The sequence below is a fragment of the Lonchura striata genome, chromosome 2 (assembly GCF_046129695.1).
Source record: "Lonchura striata isolate bLonStr1 chromosome 2, bLonStr1.mat, whole genome shotgun sequence".
Classification (NCBI taxonomy): Eukaryota; Metazoa; Chordata; class Aves; order Passeriformes; family Estrildidae; genus Lonchura; species Lonchura striata.
In genome coordinates this window covers 16,330,787-16,350,734 of record NC_134604.1, presented here as the reverse complement: position 1 = coordinate 16,350,734, position 19,948 = coordinate 16,330,787, and the positions used below count along the sequence as shown (strand labels likewise).

The 19,948-nt window shown below is 36.4% G+C and overlaps 1 long non-coding RNA gene across 1 annotated transcript in view; it reads left to right on the top strand.

Annotated features, from left to right (window-relative positions):
* Positions 1–19,945, top strand: part of LOC116184031 (uncharacterized) — a 32,624-nt gene extending 12,679 nt beyond the window's left edge. The window contains exon 3 of the long non-coding RNA XR_004148753.2: positions 19,862–19,945. This is a non-coding gene — a long non-coding RNA (uncharacterized LOC116184031). The remainder of the gene's footprint in view (positions 1–19,861) is intronic.
* Positions 19,946–19,948: the final 3 nt, after the last annotated feature.

Genomic DNA, 19,948 nt, shown 5'->3' with positions numbered 1-19,948 from the left:
GCTTCTGATCACTGGTGTACAGTGAAACCAGTTTATTTTTCAGCTTCAGTATTCTCTGGAAACGGATTGATTTTTATATTGCTTTTCTGCCTGAACATGGGTTCCATCTTCCCAGGTGAAAACCTGACACCCTTTTTTCATGGAGCTCTGGACACATTTGAAGAGAAAATGTCATTTTGTGCCTGCTGAAGGTGCAATGGGATCAGAGACATCAATGCTAAACTGCAACGTAAGAATTGATAAATTCAGGAATCTCATGGATACTTTTTGCTGCAAATGACTTCTTGACTGGGTTGGTTTTGCTGTAGAGCAGGAGCAGCTGTGCCTTGAGGGGCTGTGCTGTTTTACAGGGCAGTGACCTGTCTAAAGGGAATTGGGAGTGCTTGTGGCTTTTAGATGCTTCTCTCTAGAAATTAAATGGATTTTCCAGCATATTTCATCCTCAAAAATGGCAATGATAACTTCATTGTTTTTTGAAGTGAAGGACTCACCCAATGGAAGATATAGTGACCTCTGTCCCTGTGTATGAAGTACTGAGAATTTAGTTTTAGGAGCAAGAAACCCAGGGCTAGTTTGAATTGTAAAGCTGAGAAGTACTGACTTCGGTGTGAGGAAGTTAAATAGACAAAGTTCAGCTCCATCTCACATAAAATTTGCACTGTCTGCATTACCCCCAAATAACCTTGCTAGCATTATGAATTTTTTTAACTTTCTCTCTATAAAGGCCTTAACAATATATAAAATAAACACCAGAAATAGCCTTTGCTGCATTTTCCAAAGGGAATTTCATTACAAATTTTTATCTGTGTTTTCTTGAGCTGTTTTGTATTTTTCAGCTGTTTTGGAATATATTTTGGCCTCTGTTGAGTCTCCTATTCACCTCCAAATTACAGTGGCTGTTCCCACACTTCTCCTCATGTCCTGACACAGAGGAGGAACCAGGATGTCTCTGCAGCCTGGGCAGACTGTCACTAGCTTGGAAAAAATCCTCTTGGCTCAGCTCCAGCCTGTGAGAGCCAAGTAGGCTGATGGCATTCACCCTGAGACTGAAATCACTGCCTTTCTGAATGGGGGATTGCAAGAAATTCCTGTATGTATAGTGCAGGGGGTATAGATGTATATATTCATCTAGAAATATATTTATTTATTTATTTATTTACATATAGATATACTTAAATAAATATAATATATATATAATGTAAGAACATATATATTATATATTATCATTATACATATACTACAATATAAGAATATATAATATTATAATTATATTGTATATAAAATATAAATATGTATTTTAATTTTATTTATTTATTTATTTATTTATTTATTTAAAATGACAGCTGGAAAGTAATTAAAGATTAACTGCAGACAAACTCTGACCCCACAGAAGGCCAGGAGCCCTGTGCCAGGAGCTGGAAGGGATCCTCATCTCATCATGCCCTGCTGGGCCAGCCTGGGAGCATCCGCTCTGCCTTTGAACCTGGGTGGGGCCAATTTGTGTCCCCTGGTCATGTCCTGGCCCATGGGGGTGTCCTGCTGGCCCTGTCCCCTCAGAAAGAGCTGGAGAGCAGAAGTTGGTGGAGATGGTTTTGTCTGTGCACTGGGTTTGTTGCTAAGATCTCACGGTATCCAAAGCCAAAATGAATCCCTGTCTTGGTCTATTCTCAGCAACTGAACATAATGTGTCTTTTATAACGTTCTGCTGCTTGGAGTGCTCAGCCAGCTCTTCCAAATTCAGTGTGTGCCTCGCCAGTCTACAGTCTCACAGAAATATAGTGCTCTACATGAGCCAGGCTGAGCAGAATTATATATATATATATATATATATATATATATAATTACATAATCATCTGCGAGGTATTTAGTGGTTATAGCTTTTGTTGATGTCTGATTTTTTTCTGAGGTCTAAGTGAAATTTCCTAAAATTCATACCGGGTCCCTGGACATTATAGAATATAAATATGTTAAAAGTGTGCTGATGCTAAAATTGCATTAACCAAATAATGCAGAATGCAAAAGCTGTGTTTCCATGAAACTTTCTTTATACAATAGCAACAACAGGTCTGGTCTATTTGGCAGAAAGAGGAAAAGTAAAGAGGAGATGATCAGGAACAGATAACAGCTGGGTAAATGTTGTGCTTATCTGGAACTTGGATTTATATTTAGAAACAGTATTCATAAACAGAGATGATAATCGGATAATTTCAATTATTAAAAAGCAATTAAAGTTTTAAAAGTCTGAAAATGTTTGCTACATTTGTTTGATTCAGTTCTAATAGCATTACATAGCTTTTTCGCTTAATCCTGGTTCTTTTAGCTTTTATGTTTTCTTGTATCCAAATGATGCCAATATTTTACCTCACTTTTTCATCAACAGAAAAGAGAACGGAGAGGAAAAGGAGGGAGTGTTTATTTCAGAAACGTACAACTCTAAATCCCTCAAAATAGCTGAGAAGTTGGGAAGGCTCTTGTTAAAATAAACATGTAATTTTAACCAATGCCATTGTAATAGCTTTATTCTCATGAGAACTGAATTGAAGAGATTAATTAAAAACTCCTTGTGAATTGAAAGAAGTGGGAGAGGAAGCATCTCTTATCCTAAACAGCCACAGTGAGTACAAGGGATGATATTTTGGGTAGCTGTGTGGTTCACTGGGGAAGGGAGGGTTGGGAAGGTAGCTTGGAATGTATTTGTTCTTTTAAGGCACAGCTGACAAAGAGAAATAGAAGCAGAGATAGACAGGCTGGGTCTAGTTATACTCATTTTTAGCTCAGTCATTTGCATCAAACTGCACTGCAGCACAAAGTGGAAACAAAAGCCACTGAATTTTCTGCATCCCAGCAGAACAGAAGGAAGCCAGAAATCCTCATTTGTGCCCTACTGGTAGATCTGAAATCTTTTTCTCATTCAGATTAGTAAATCTGCTGCTGCATTTTTCGTGAGGGGATGGTGAGGAGGCAGAAAGGTGCTTTCATGCAAAGCCAGGCTAATAAGAAATTTCTCATGACAAATATCCCACTGGTGCTGTTCTGTGCAGCTGCAACTTTCATGTGCACACACAGACTGGGCTGGGCCTTTTCAGCCCTGAGTAAATTGGAATTGGGGTTTCCTAAGGAATTTGAGCAATCCTCACTTGCTCCATTCCCCTTTGCTTCCATAACTTCCAGAGTGTTTATTTCTTGCCTTGGGGAAATTGCTACAAGGGTGACTGTATAGTGAATTCAATTTCCCAGGGAGAGTCATAAGCAGCAATACAACTTGTAGAAGATCTAAATTGCATCTTCAGCATTCCTGGTGATGCATTGACTTTTGGAGTCCACCTTGCTCCAGAACCCGTTCTAAAGAAGAATGTGGGCATACATCCATCCCTACCCCTAATCTACCCCTACTTATCAAAAATATTTCAATGTTAAAATGAAATCTAAAAAATCTTCTTACACCTCTTCCACAATTATACTTTGATATCACATAGTATTTACAAAATCGGTTAAAAGATTAATTTATTCCTAGTATCTGTTTAAGCCTGTTTATGAATTAAATTGCCTCTGGATTAATTAAACAATGATTCCCACCAGCAGTGCACCCAGCATGAGGTTTGTTGTTTCTCCTTTAACCACTTGCTTTTAGGTTTTTTATGAAGGGTGTAGAAAAGAAAAAAAATGGAGCTAATGAGCTAATTTGATGTTTCTGGAAGAGCAGCCTTTTGTAAGACACTTTGATTACATGGCAGAGCAGCTTCTATAAAGACCTATTTGGCTAAATAGGGCTTCTTAACTCCAAACAGGGGGGAAAAATTACAAAATGACTACTCAAATGAGTATAACAAGAACAAGGAAGATAATCCTAACAAGCCCTGGGAGGCAGATCATTAGCTGGAATTCCTACAGCAGTAAAAGTATCTGCCACACCATCTTCAGCATCTCTGAGGTTCTGTGCAAGCCCCATCCTGAAAATGTGCTCATGGGACTGTTTTTTTTGCTGTGTACATTGCTTTTGCTTTGTTTTCAAGTCACTAAAAGGAAAAGGAAGCTGCACCTTTTAGTTGCGTTACTTTTTATGTTTCATGCAATTGATGTCTTAATTTTGCCTCCTTGCACTACTGCAATATTTTTCTGGGTTTCTGTTTTCTATCTTTCAAAATATTCAGAGCAGAAAGCAGGGAGAAAATACTGAGAGTTGGAGAGGTGATGGACGAACCTTCAGAAAATTAAATTCTTTTTCCATTTAATATTTTATCCTGTGTGAAGAATGTCAGTGATGCACAGTAAAACAATATTTGGGTCACAGATTGCTTTGTATTTTGTGTAATCTTACAGTAAGAGAATTCTCACTGCTAGTATCTCATGCAAGATGACTGCTGTGAAATTTGACTTTGCAAGCATTGTTGGCACTAAATTTTTTTTAAGGTTTTGTTTTTTTTTTTTTTATTTTTTTATTATTTTTTTTTATTTTTAATTTAAGATGGATTGCAATTGAAGCAAATTTGATCTCAGGCTGCCCCTTGGAAACATTCGTTCAGGTTTTTATTTTATTTCTTAGCTCTTCTGTTGGCTTTCTCTTTTCCCATCAGCAAAACCAGTACCCTCAAGATAAAAGTAGAATGTAAACAAACTCCAGTGCATATTCGAAATGTTATTTTTTGCTTATCATTTATATTATATATAGCTTTTTCTTGTGTGTGTGTAATTGGAAAAAGTGATAAAGCATTGGCACAAAGAATTAAATATAAGTGGAAAAGCCACATAGAAGATTCATATATGGAAAGTCTTACACAGCACTCTGACATGCACAGCCATGGATCTCTGATCAATAACAATCTCTTTTCAAACAATCTGAAGCTAACATTGATCTTATTCCTCAATAGAACACCAAGAGTATTAAACAAAATAAGGAAATTGCCTCCCTGGTGCTGTTTTGATACCCCACTTGTGAACATCTCTTTGGTAAGGCCATCCAAATTAGACAGGAACAACACAAATCTATATAAACTTGATAAATGCTACAGTTATGTATTGATTTTTTTCAGCAGGCCTTTTACACGTTGTTAATGGCTGTGGTTGAAAGAGGCTTAACTCACAATTCCTGGCCATCTCTAATTCATGTCCCAGCATTTCTTCAAAGCTGATTGACTCTTGCCTGTAATTATGGTTTGCATCCTTCTTTTACACCCCTTGTTTACTAGGTGTCTGCATGATCTGATTACATGATGCAGGGAAGCTCAGAGCTGCAATTCCTCCTTTCCAGAACTGCAAATTCCTCCTTTCCAGCCCTGCAGCCCTGTGTGCCTCACCTGCACTTTCACATTTTGCTGAAAGTCTCATCAGGAGGGATTTGCCTCACTCCACAGCATTTTGCAAAATTTGCTTGTTGTATTTCAGATGTAGGAGAAGAAATATGAGAAAGACAGGAATATTACATTCTTTCCCAAACTAATTTCACTGATTTTAGCATCCTTGAAATGTTCTGACCTAAGCTGATCGTCTGGGTTCTTTCTGTAGCAATGGGAGGTGACAGTGAAGGCATTCCTCATTCTTTTTCAGTGGTGGAGGAATCCTAAATGAACAGCTCTCACCAGACTTTTCCTCAGCCACCCTGGATAAATCTTTTTCAGGAAAATATCGATGGAGAGGAAGTATATGTGTGGCAATAGAAGAAAGAGGAGCAAATGTTTATGATACAGTGTCCTTTTACTGTTCTCACATCATCATGCTGAAGAGGGTCTTTCCATCAGCATCCTGTAAATATCACAGGTCTCTTGAAATGACAGGATGTGTTCCAGCCAGAGAGGGATTTTGTTCTTTTCTGTGCGTAGAACAGGCAGATTTTGCCTCCCTAGTAGAAATTAGGAAGTATTGAGTTCCTCAATGCCATCCCTAACTCACCTCTGCCAAAAGTGAAGCTTGCAGAATTATTGTAAAACATAACTCAGAACAGGAATTCATCATCCAAGAGGGACTCATATAATAATAATAATAATAATAATAATAATAATAATAATAATAATAATAATAAAAAGAAGAAGAAGAAGAAGAAGAACAACAACAACAACAAGAAAAGAAGAAAGAAGAATAAAGAGCAACCTGTATCTTTACAGGTGCAGAATAGCACCTTGCAAATGACGCCAGGAGATTTCAGGTAAATGATCCTTGGAAATTTTTGGCTCCCAGGTCATGAAGATCTGCCTTCTTAGGAGCACAGGGCACATAGGTTTTCAGTGCTTAAGAGTTCTCAGCAGATTCTTATCATTTCAAAGACCAGCATGAAATTTTGCTGATCAATGCTTTTACATTTCATAAGAGAATTACACAAGAAGCTCAGCATATATGTGCCTTTTAAAAAAGAGTTACTTCCTTGAAACAAGACTCCAGATCTATAAAATGTGAGGCATAATAAGTGTCTTTAAAGAGATAGAATAAGGAAAAAACTTAGAACAAAAACATTTAGAAGCTTAGCTTCAGGGTATGTGGAGAATAAAGGAACACAGTGAAACTATAAGAAAATCAGAATTAATTCATCATTCTTTTATTTATTTATTTCTTTTTTTACTTGAGAGGATTTTTACTAAGGAAATATGTGCAAAATGTGCAAGTACAGCAGTCAGCATTCTGTTTGCAGTACCAACACAGGTATAGTTTTTATGACAGAAATTAATGAAAAGATGTGGGAAATTAATGAAAGATGTGGAAAATGAATTAAAAGGTGTGGGAACTGCAAAGAGCAGAGAAAAATCCTTAAAGGATGGAGGAATTAGATGAAATTATAATGCACTTCATAACCTTAATTGTTAAGGTACTCATAAATTCTTTACCTGCTCTGCTGGAAAAACATTACAAGGAATAGCATCGATTTTGTAGCTGTTTGGTAGAGATTTCATCTACTTGGACAGGGTCATAGAAATGGGAATTTCTTTAGTATGCTTGCAGGATCCTTTCACCAAACAAAAGGAACAAGAATACAGTCAGGCTTTGACAAAATTAAGTAATAAATTGCGTAAGGTTTGCTTTATTGCCTAATGTTTTCAATTAGAGTTTGATCATCTGTAGGCTTGAAAATCTTAGGTGAGAGCAAGAGACTCACCAATTCAAATATTTACACTTTAATTTGTCAAAACAGACAAGAAAAACATTCATAATCTTCTATTTTCAAATGGTTTTTCTAAATAAATGCTAGAGTGCCATGTAAAATTTGGAAGGACTTTGTCATGTATTGACTTAAGACTGGAACTTCTTTGGGATGCATTTGCAAACAAAAAAGTTAATTCCACTTCTAGTACATTTACCCTATAAAGTTGAAGAATCTTTTAGGTATGATATTATATTTATTGGGGCATATTTGTACCTGCTGGATCTGCTTCAACTTTGTAAATGACACAAAAAATGTAACAATCCATCTTTTCAACTAAAGGTGAGAATCTAACCAGCTACAGCAGAATACCATGGAAAAGGAACATGAGATAAGGGAATGTGTGGGTTGCACATCACAGAGCAGTAATTTATATATATATTTATACACACAAATAACTTTCTAAAATTTTGTGTGCTGTTCATGTATATGCATTTTTCTCTTAGTGGGTCTAACAGCAGCATCCCTTCAGCTGACTGTTCAGCACTCAATTAACAAAAGACTGAATTGCAGCTCTGTCAAAATCACCGTCCACCTTGGATGTTCCTACAATGAAAGAGATGTAACAAAAAACACCTATTTTCCATAGAACATGCAAGTGTCTGAAATGATAATTCTTTAGGAGGAAGCTGTTGGGGGGTGCCTGGTTGCCTTCCTAGGGGTGTGGGTTCAACACCATCCATCTCTGAGCAGGGCTTGGGACCTCCAGGACAAGACACCATAACGTATTGACCCTTCATTCCCCAGAGATTGCTGCAGGAAAAATTGCAGGAGCTTTGATAGGTTCTGCTCATTGCAGGTTTAAGATCAATGTTCGATGGACATACAAGGCAGGGAGAAAAGCTTCTCTTTTATTCCCATTAATTTTTGTCTGCAAGTGCATTATTGGCTCATTCAAGGAACTGTGACACTGCAGCAGAACTCCATAAGGAATGGAGAACTCCTATGATAGATCCATTTCCGGATTATCTTTTTTTTTTTTTTTTAATGTGATGAAAACCAACCTGAATTTTTTTCCTTCAGTTCTATCAGTGAGTATTACTTGTGCTGTCTGCCCCTTTCCCTGCTGTCAGTATTCTCCACAGATCCCTTGGGTGCACAGGTCTCAGGTTTTCATCAGCTGCTGTGTTCTGCAGCACTTGTTGTCATGAGGAAAATCACCCCACAATACAGATAAAAGTACCACCCTTCCCCTACAACAACACTAATAAAGGTCACAGCTCTAAGTGAGGAGAGAAATTTTTCCTTGCATGTGAAGTATGTGAATTGAACTGAATTTTCTCTGCTAACTGCAGCTGTGGCTCACCTTTCCATCTTCAAAAATGTTATTTTTTTTTCCTGTCATACACAATAATGACTTTGCTCATTTTCAACCCTTTGGAAAGTTAAAAGCTTTTTTCTTCACTTTTCTTTTAAAACAATAGCTCCAGTTATTTTATGTGTTCTCCTTTTGTCTCTGCTGTATTTTTTCTTACATTATTATTCCATAAACTCTTTCAGATATATCTCAACCAGTTTTTGTTGCTGGCTCAGTTTTGAAACTGATCCAACATTTGTAGCTCTAGTGAAGCAAAGCACAAATTTCTTCTTAAACACTCTGAGAATATGTTCCACTATTGCTCACAAAGTAGGAGATCAAGTTTTATATTCCTGCTTTTCTTTTTTTTTGAGATTTATATTGAACAGAATTTGATTTTTCCAAGGGTGAATTATATGCCTGTGTTTTGAGGGATTTTACTTTATGAAATGGTTTCTCATTTCTAACTATGTGTAAGATGTATTTGCAAAGTTAGAAAGGTTGAGTTTTTTGGTGGGTTTTTGTTGGTTAGTTTTTTACAGTTGCTTTTAACAACAAATAGGAAAAAAGCCTTATGTTCAGTCTGGGAAAAGAGAAGAGCTACATTTTCTGCATAGGTGATGTGAATTTGGTGATACACAGCACAGTTAGCCAGGAGCAAGGGTACTGCTACCAGTAGAAACTGAGAGAGAAAAATACAAATGAAAGAGAGAAGCTGAGATCTCAAGTAAATTATTTAGCTTTCCTCCAGGCCCCTGAAACAATGCCAGTGCCAATTCACAGACACTGCCCTGAAGTCAGTGAAACAAGTTTTGATCTACAATCACCTCAATCATTTCAGAAATAGAGAGTAATAATGCTATTTCATCTGCCTTGAAGTCTGCCAGGCTCTTTCCAGCCTGCAGATTTCCACCAAACAGAATTTCAACCTCCAAGGATAGCTCAGAGCCCCACAGTACTGGTGGGTATAGGTTCTAATTATTTATTTGCTCCCAGATATCTTCTATGATACCTGTTATGTACCACTGGATGGAGGATTCCACACAGCTCAATGCACTCGTGGTGCAACATCTGTCTGCCTAAACATCTCCCAAATTAGCTCTCACCTTCACCTTACCTAGATTTAGGTGTTCTGGCAAGTAAATTATGTGGTAATTAGGTAACATTGCCCATCAAAACCCACGTTTTTCAAAAATTTGAGATGCTGCTCACACTAGGTGATAGCACTGGGAAAAGTGTTTTGATGGAAGCAACATATTTCATTAATTTTCATTTAATGTGTCAATCCAGCAGGGATAACAGCTGGAAAATGGCTTTTGTTCTCCATCCTAACACTTTTCTCACCCTCCATGTCTTCCTTCTCTGAAATCACAGAATCACACAGAATGTGAAACTGTACTCTGATGAGGGCCAGTATTGTTCTTGGTGCCCTCTTCAGTCTCTTCATTAAAATGAACCTGTTCTGGCAGGTTTTTAAAACAACTTCCTTCAAGAAGGAAGGTGAGCTCATAAATCCAAATCAAATTGGGTTAATCAGCTTATAGGGCAGTCTTTATGGGCTGAGCACAAAACTTTGAGATCATTCTTTGGAGGCAGAAGAGCTCTTTCGTTGTTCTGCTGACAAATACTTGTGCACTAGGCATATAAATAGGTTGTTCTGTATTCATTCTGATGGGTTAAGGTGCCTCTAGCACACATACATTTCTTGTGTGGGTCTCACACATCTGCCTCTCTGGAGAACAGCTTAACTCAATACCACTGGGTCAGTGTTATTTTATTGTATTTCCCACCCAGCACAAAATTATCTGGGAAGATTTCTCCCAGATACCTTTTCTTACTTTGTAGTGAACAAAAAAAAAAAAAAGTTTCTTTGCATAAAACACCTCTTTTATTGGCAGATCGTGCCTTATTTCTTGAGAAACTTTCAAAATAAGGTCAGTACTTTCACATCCACGCAACATAAAAATTTGTCCCCAGCTTTTTCCTCTGGGCAGGGAGATTGTTTTGCACGCCGTTCTGGCCAGCAGCAGCCAGGGTTATCAAAGTGAAGCTTTCCATGAAAAAGCACTAAAATATTTGTGCTGCAGCATGAAACTAACAGAAGTCTGTATTATTTTCAGGAGATGTTCTCAGAACTAAGCATTTCACCTCAGTTAGGTGCCATTTTTCTTCTGTCGAACTCTGTGGAATGAAAATTATAGAGTCTGACAAAGGCAAAGATTTGTTGGCTGATAGATGCTAACTTTAGTTTAGCTTCTACTTCTAATTTCATTTTTTTCCTCATGTCCCTAGTCTGTTCCTCTGTGACTTTAGCTCAAGTTATTTTTTCATTCCTTGGTCATTCCAAGGTATTCCAAGGTCAGAATGAGAGAGGATGTCCAGTTGTCCTTTTTTTTTCTTACTTATTGCTTGTCTGAAAAAATCAAGAGCCAATGTTCAAAACAAGAATGAAAATGATTGGATGGAGCTGTAAGATCACAAGCTTTGTCTTGACACATTCCATAATTTTTCTCAAAGCTCCCACCTCAGCCTGATCGTGCACTCAACTGATGGAGAACTGGATCTCCATTGAACATAAGAATGCAATTTTAACTGCTCCATAGAAAACTTCATTTCCTTTCTCCTAATTGGACTTTAATATTGTTTTTTCCTTTTGCAAATGTCTGTGATTTAGACATCTAGACATGTTTAGAAACACCCCTCTTATACTCTGAATTCCCCATCCCTTTTTAACCTCCTCATATCTCTTTTTATCTTTGTCCATATTTTTCTCTCTTTTACACCCAGCCTACACTACAACCCTCCTTTCCTCCCTACAGTTTCATCCTCTGCCCATTTTTGTCCCAAACAGGTCTCGTGGGCATTTTCTCCTCCTCCTTCCCAGCACACTCTTTCATGCCACATTTGAAGGATTTTTGTAGGATGAGGGTCTGTCTACTTTCATGTGGCTTTCTTTACAAGAGGCAGCTTTGCTTCTATTTTCATCACTGACAAAGTAACTTCAATGACTTTGAGGCTTCCAATTATATCAGAGATGTCTGATTTTCAACCTTTCCACTTGAAGTCCTGATTCACTTAACTTTTTGGTTTCTTCCCTTCATCTTTCTAGCATTTCACTCTCATTATATTTCTTACTCTTTAACTGATTCTTCTCCTCAATCTCCACTGAAGCATTGGGTAATCCTAGTTGAAAAGATAAAATATCCAAAATCGTGGTCACCAGAAAGCAGAGTTCAGCACCTGCCCCTCCTCTTCCCCTCAGTCTCCTCCTCTCCAGGCTGAACAGACCAAGTGACCCCAGCAAAAGCATAGATATTAATGTCAAAAAGAAATTTACCATCAAAAGAAACATCTCCTGGTTTAATATATTCTGCTTACCTGCTTTGTTATTGCAACAGCTTTTCCTTATCAACTGGAAACTAGTTTTATTATGAAAACTGAAAAAAATAAAAAAGAAAATATTTTGCTTGGAAATGAAGTTCTTTGTGTGCACACAAATCTAATTGATAAGCTCTAGGATTAATTTCTGTAATTGCAAAGGTGTGTTTTACAAAAGAAAAATCTTTACCTGTTATCTTGATAGCACATTCCTGTAGCCATACAAAGCTCTAAAAAGAGAAAATTGTAGTCTAATATTTTTTTGTTAAAACATAAGGAAGTAAACTGCTTTTTTGGTTCATTTGGGTTTTTTTCAGCATGTTAATGTAGATTAGATAGAAAACAAAATTGAGTAGGAAATTCTCTCAAAGTACTAAAAGACAAGGGCACATTGGATAATTAAGGTCTTATTTTGTGATTACAGAAAATAATTTTATTAGCATTATTTCTGATGTTTTTCTCCCATAAGTTTGTTTAGTTGGATCAGTAAACCAGTGCTCTGATCCCATCTGCTGTTTTTATCTCTACTGTCATACATCCAACAGGCAGTTAAAACATCCCTCTGACAGAAATATGTCAAATTGCATGTAAGCTTTTGAACGTGGCAGTCAGTAATTGGCTGCTAGCCAAAAATAAGTTTTAAATCTCATCAGTAGCTGGAACACCTAGATAATACACCTAGATGATGCAATTTCTTACTCTGCTTTATTTCTTCAAGTATTTCACATACAATTCAGCTCAATGCATCTTTGAAGAAAGATCATGACTTTTTTTTTTTTTTTTCAATAGACTTTCTTTTGGAAATGCAGAGTTTCTAAATCTTTAGCCCTTAGGCTCAGTACATATCTCACTTTCACACTAAATAGAGCAAATGTCCATGAGGAACTTCCCTGACTTACAAACAAAGTTAGCAGAATGTGTATTTTCACAGGGCTAATTAATTCACACCTCCTTGCATTGAAGAGCTAGCAAGCAAAATTTTCCCTAAATAGTAGAATGATGATACAATTTGATAGAAATATTATCACATGTAACATATGTATTAATGTTGATGATTGTAATAAGTAAATTCAATTTCTGTCAATCTTACAAAGTCAAATTCTCATTATAGTAGAGAATGTTAAAGCTGCTTTGTACTGCTTTTTCTCACAATTTATCACAGATTTTCTTTTTCAACTTCGTCTAGTGGGAGGTGTCCTTGTCCATGGTAGAGGGGTGGGAACTGGATGATCTTTAAGGTCCCTTCCAACCCAGGATATTCTGAGATGATCCCATGAAGTTTTGTGAACTCTCTGCTCTTTAAAGTTCTTTCAAATGTCCTGTTTCCCATTTTTTCACATGTAGGCTGTCTTCAAGAAAGAGGAAAGAATTTTCCTCTTAGGTGTCATCCCCAGGGTTTGCAGTGTGTCCAAAGGTAGGAATGTCTTTGCTTTAGGGCTTAAAAAAATCCTAAGGAATTTTTGTTGTTTGGAAAATTCCAGTCCCATTTCCTGAGTGTTGTAGTTTTCAGTTCTGTTCTTTCTGACAACATTACAAATTTTCCTGGAGTAGAACTTTGCAAGTCTGTCTTCAAATTTATGTTATAAATAGATGTGTTTAAGAGAATGATCAGCAATATATAGGCAGTCTTAAAATGTAATATTAAATAGGAATCACATGAATAATGAATGCACTCTTTAAATTAAAAGTTCTTTTGGGTGTATTACTAGTTAACAACAGATAACCTGTGCAATATGAAGCACAACTCTTATGCTTTCCCTTAAGATTAATTAGCTTTGTAGCATATTAATCAAACAATTTGGGAAGCAAAATCAGAACATATATTCCTGTGTGATTCTCAGACATCTCATTTGTTTAATGGAGCCATTTGGATAATTAAGATCAGTACCAGTAATTTAACTAAAGTGAAATCTTTAAAGATTATCTGGCAATTTACTTGTGTTTGTCTCAGGGGTTTTTGTTTTGTTTTTCTCCCTGGTTATTTATCTACATGGCTTGGTAGTTTAAAAAACTACTCTTCTGCTGCAAAGGAAATACCCATTTATATTGATAAAACTATTCTAGATTGTTTGCATTCAAGAAGGCCCCACAAAACTAGTAGTTAAAAGGAGACTCTATTTGATATTTTGGAAAAACTGCCTTGTCTTCATTTTCATCCCCAAAAATCCAGAATTTAATCAGTGCTGGACATCACTTAGGTGAGACCCTACCCTCCTCTACTTTTTAGTGCTGTAAGAGGAGAGGAGTGCTGTGCATTTTCTGCATTTAAAAAATTAAACGAAAATGATTATGCAGTGATTTAATTTAAGTGAAGTTACTGCCACTACTTGTGGGAATGAAGTTTTGTAAGCTTGCTCTTTCCAGTCAGAAGATTATGCCTGACTAATATTAGTAGATTTGAAAACTATGTTAAAATGTTCTGTGTGAATTGAACATTAAAATTAAATTGAAATGCGTGTTTTCACTATTTACTAAAATAAAATGCATGAACAGTCTAATAATTAATATCTTAGAAGTGTTTGTACTAAGCATCTTTGACACTCCAATGAGATGATTGAAAAAGCCCCTGCTGTTTAAAGTATGGCACATTAATAAATTAGAGAGAATAAAAAGTATTACAGTTCATATACTGCACTATTCAGGCATACTCTGGTATTACATTGCTGCCTTCATCATTCAAAATTAGGAAACAGACCTTGCAAGGTGCAAATTCGAGGCAATATATGCAAATCTGTTATTCTAGTTCAGAAATTCAGCAGCTATTCAAGCTAATGGATCCATAAAGACTCCATAAAAGTCCATATTATCTCGAGGTTTGCTGCTGCAATTCTGTTTATTTGAACAGAAGTGGTTTTAGTGGTCTATTGGTAAATATATTGTACCCAGCTGTTTGTTTGCCTTTCCAAGGTGCTGGAGTTGTTTGCACTGTTACAGAGAAGAAAAGGAAATTGTGAAATACTTGAGGCAAATTGTCATGTTATGTCAGAAGATTCTGCACCTGTTAAATATCTGAATGTGCAATCTTTGTACCAATACTGCTTAATAATTTAATTTAGTGCTAGGAGTAATGGCACTCTGGGAAGATTTTTCTGGTGCTTTTATTCATGGCAGTCACTTTTTCCCAAGCAGCAATAAGTGCTGGCAGGATCAGTGCTTTATATTTTAATCCCAGTGTGGCCCAGGTGGGATATTGGGCAGCTCTGTGTGTTTGCAGAGTGATGTTTTCATGTTTTTGAGAGAAGGGAGCCATACACAGCTCACACATCAAATACTGCAAGCAAGGAGCAATAATCCCCAAATCCAAGTGACTGGGGATGGACTTTTGGGCTGTTAAATGAGTTTAAAAATAAAGAGATCAAGCTTGGCACTGGGGGTGGATGTTTGGGCTGCAAAGCATCAGCCACTGCAGAAGTGGTAAAGATATAAGTGACAGCAATTCTCTGTCTCTCCATGCTCAAGACTGAACAGGGATGCAAGCAGTGCTGCACAATTGATTTTAGAAAAGAAATATCATTAATTTCATTTAAAACTACTGTATTCGCAAGTTTTTAGCTCAGCAAGATCAAATAGGATCTCTGGAGTAATTTTTTATCCTCTTTAATAAAACTCAACCAAGGTGTAACATGAGAGGCACAATTCAGTTGCCTCACCTCCCAATTGCTTTGTCTGTCAGTATGTATTGATTTACATGCCTTGACACATAAAATTCAAGTTTAAAAGCATCTTATTTGAGAATCTTATGCTTTTAAAGGATCCCAACAATGTTCTTTAGGCAAAAGTAAAAATGCAAACTCTAGAATATTGCTTCACTTTATTTTAACCATTTGCAAATGTCATACCCAGCATTGAACATAATTGTTTAATGAAGTTGTGATCTCTTCTTAATAGAAAGGCTGAAAGAGATAATTAAAAATGATGGGCTCTGTTGAGGCAGGTGTCTCTAGGTTTTCTATTTGAATCACAGAGGGAGCCTTGGCTCTCCAGAGAGAAGATTCAAAGTTGAAGTACCAGTATGCTGAGTTGCCTGAGAGGAGGAGGAGGGATTGTGTGGCTCTCTTCCACAAAATGAGCCTGTGAACTGATTCCTTGTGAGCATCCTGAAGTTTTTCAGTGGCCTCTGCTGATGTTTAAGTATCTGAGTGTCTCTGAAAATACCTGGAACTTGGGAGCCATCCTGATACCTTTCAAATGAGAGAGAAATTGCAGCTATAGCAATTCCACTGTTGTCAGAATGGGAAACCTGGTTTATTTGTTAACCAAAGACAAGGATTTTTTTCAGACTTCCCTAGAATGAAAGTCAATATCCTTCCCCAGTACTTAATCCATTTCATATTGGAAGCATTATATGAGGTTAGTTTTGCACAAATCACATTGTGGGTTTGGTAGGAAAGGTTTCATATGATTACAGTGAGGAAAATAAATGCAAATATGAGTCCGTGATTTGCTGATGGCTTTTAATTCCCCTGCCTTTCAGTGGCATAGCTGGAGAATTGGGTTAAGCTTCTGGGCATGAGCACAGCAGGTTTCTGTATTTATTCTGTATAATCTATTTTTTGCCTTTCTTTTTAATCTTTGTTTACTTGCCAGGCTTTCCTTCGTGGCCTCCTTTCTACTCCTGCATGCTGAGTTCTGCTTTCTCATGTTGTTTACTGTAGCTTAGACATTAAAGGACAATGAAATGGACATTTTAATCAATTAACTGTAGCCTGATCAAAGATCCTTTCTTCTTTATTGCTGTTGTTGTTTCAAGTGTTTTTATTCACAACATCCAGCGGGGCTTTTGATTCGCAGGGTGTGACAAAGTCACTGCCTTGCACAGAGCAGTGAGCTGGGAGTCTAAAAGCTGCTTTTGATCAAGGCTCTGCTTTAATCACAGGTGGTGTCAGGGCTCTGAGCAGCTCCATCTCAATTCTTGTCAAGGGTTATATATATATATATATATATATATATATATATATATATATATATATAGGAGGGGGTTATTCACATGAACTCACCTGTTTGTGAATATTCTGAGTTGGAAGGGACCCCACCAGGATTATCAAACCCACCTCTTAAGTGACTGGCCCATACAGAGATTGAACCCACAATTAAAAGTGGGTTTTAAATAGTAAATGAAAGTGTAATTTCAATTTATTAATTTAAATAATAAATTAAAGTGGGTTTTTAATAGGCTCTAAAAATTAAAAATAGGCTCCAACCAACCCTGTCTCCGAATTGGAATTTTTAAGTGCTTTACAACAACAAAAAAAAACCCAAATACTTTATGTCACATGTTAAAGCATTCTTCACTTCCAAGATTCTTAGTAAAAAGAAATACAAAAGCAAATAACAATAACCATTACAATTACTTTATGAAATATCTCTATACAAACAAAATTAAGTCATGCATTTTTTAATCAAAATACACAAGCACTCACACAAATGTTTCATATGTCCAAAGATCAAGCAAAAGCAATCATAAATGCTTGCCCTGTCAGCTTGTGCAACCTCCTGTATCCACAGGAGTTGTCAATCCATGAAAATTGCAGAGCCTGCAATTATAGCAAACAGATATCACAAAATATCTTTTAAGAAATTCAAAAATATCCAGATATCAGTAGACTCCTTTTCAAGTATAGTTCTTACCTCCTTACATCCAAAACAACTTCAACCAAACATGTTTGTCATCACTCTTTACAAGCATTTACTTCCCTAGATATGCCTCAAACAAAAACAGATAATATTCCAACTTACACAAGAAAAAACCCACATTTTTAATAAATTATTTATTTTAGTTTTTTCCTTTTAAGTGTGCTGCTTCCCTCAGTTGCCTTTTCTACCTTTGAGTATTATGCACAACAAAGCAAAGAAAAAAGTGCATCCTATAGCCCACCCAAACATTTGTGTGGGCAAATTTGGTGACTTTTTTAAAGAAAACATGACCTGAACATGCAGTGTCAATAATAACCATGTATTTCTTCTGATCCTATAGTTCTGAAGACAAACAATTAATTTTCAGATTTCTACATATATATAAATGCACACAAGTAGGAAATAGGTCTGTTGTGTTTACTGCATGTTTTTTTTTTTTCCAATCTATCTTCCCCACTGGCAGTGGTTAATGAAAAAGATTATTTTGTTAATTAAACATTCAAAACAATACAGTTTGTTGCTGGCAGCCACTTGTTTGCAATAATCTTCTCTGCATCATAACCTTCTATTTTTGTATTTAATTGCTTTTCCCTTTCCCTTCCTCTGGAGCACTCTGAAAATCTCTCCTGACCTTTCATGCTGCTTTTGCATTTCACGTAATTTCAGTTAAGAAATGTTTAATTATTAAAATAATCACTTCTGCTTTTAATCTGTTTATGTTTTTCTGTCTAGCTCTTGATCCTCTGCTGTAATTCCTCATGATCCCAGCAATGCCTTTGGTAAGGGGAGAAATGATCTCTCCAAATTCTTAGGGAGAGGTTATTTCTGCACAGTTATAGGTAAGCCTTTAGTCTAACAGGAGCTTCCATCAAGCCACCTATCAAGGAAAATTCATCTTAAATAAAAGAGAGTGTCAGGTTTGAGGTCACAGAGGTTTACATGAAGGTCAGAAACAAGAGAATGACCCCACTTGAAATATCAGTGAAGGCTTCACCTTGCTATCATCAGGTGCACTGCACATAGAAGGGGTGAATCTGTAGGGAAAAATAAAATAAAATAAAATCCATAATGAAAATAAATAAAATAAAATAAATAAAATAAAATAAAATAAAATAAAATAAAATAAAATAAAATAAAATAAAATAAAATAAAATAAAATAAAATAAAATAGAATAATTAAAATCCATAATGATGATGGTGATGCTCACAGCCTTTAGCAGAGAAGATCCATTTGTAGCTGTTCTGCTATAAAATTCATGACAAAGCTGCCAGGGCTTAAGACAAACATAATTAATGGCCAGCTTTTTTATACATTGAAACAAGCTTTATTTACAGATTTAGTATCTCTGCTAGTTCTTCCTCTCCTTTTTATTTTTTAAAGAAAATTTGGTATTTTCCTTGTGAATTTATTGAGAACCTAATAGATTATATTCAGCCAAGCACAGATTTTTAGCTCCAAGATAACTACATGATACAAAAGCTAAAAAGGAGTATTTTTACAGATGTGGCCGTGAAGAGTTATCAAAACCTTCAAATTCCCATACAGCAAACAACTGCTGACCCAATGGGTTTTCTGCAGATTTATAGATGTCATCTTCACTTTTCCTTCTTTTTTCTTCCTTTTTTTCCATTTTTTCTTTACTGAGTAAGCAAGGGGGATTGAGTGAGTGACAGTCTGAGAGGATCTATCCAGAATAAACTCCGAAGGAAATGGGGGAAATTTGTTGCCACTCACTGTTTATTTTTTTACGTCTCTTTCATTCTGAGCTGCCTCTGCTTTCCAGTAAATCAGACTTCATGTATAATTCTACAAAGTTTAACATCCTGTAATATCAATCCCTGACTCATCAGACAGAACATATGGAAGAGAATTCCTCTGTATTGCAATCTCTGCTCTAACCCTCGTGTAGAAAACCTGTGGTGAATCTTTAAATGAGCTTTAGCTAATTGCTCACCTCTCGAACACAACTACAGAGCAATGGAGCAGGGAATTTTAGGTCCTTCAGGGAAGATGGCTCTTTGCACCTCTTGTCTAGGCTGTGGCTAAATGTGATAAATTAGTCCTCCGTTTTTCACTTTATTTACAGGTTTGCTTGACCACAGACAGAATATTTGAGAGAATTTTATTTAGGAACACCTGGGTTGCTATGTCAATAGGCAAAATTGCTTGTAGTGTATTATGCTTACAAAGATTGTTCTCTCACACACCCAAAAAAAAGGGTTTGGAAATAAAGTTTATTACAAGGAAAAATAAACTAGTTGTCCTTATCAAATTAAAAAAAAAAAAAAGTAGGGAAAAAAAAGAAAAAAAAAAGGAAAAGGAAAAAGAAAAAGTCTTGTGAAGTTACTAATTTCCTGTAATTTAGTGTTGTATTTTCACAATGTGCAGTGGTACTAGGCATTTATTGTACCTTTGCTTCCCACAGAGAATGGACTTCATTCTATTGGAGATCCCATCTCAGGCAGCCTAAAGTGATTATGGAGCAGCAGTGCAGCAGCAGCATTATTGCTGT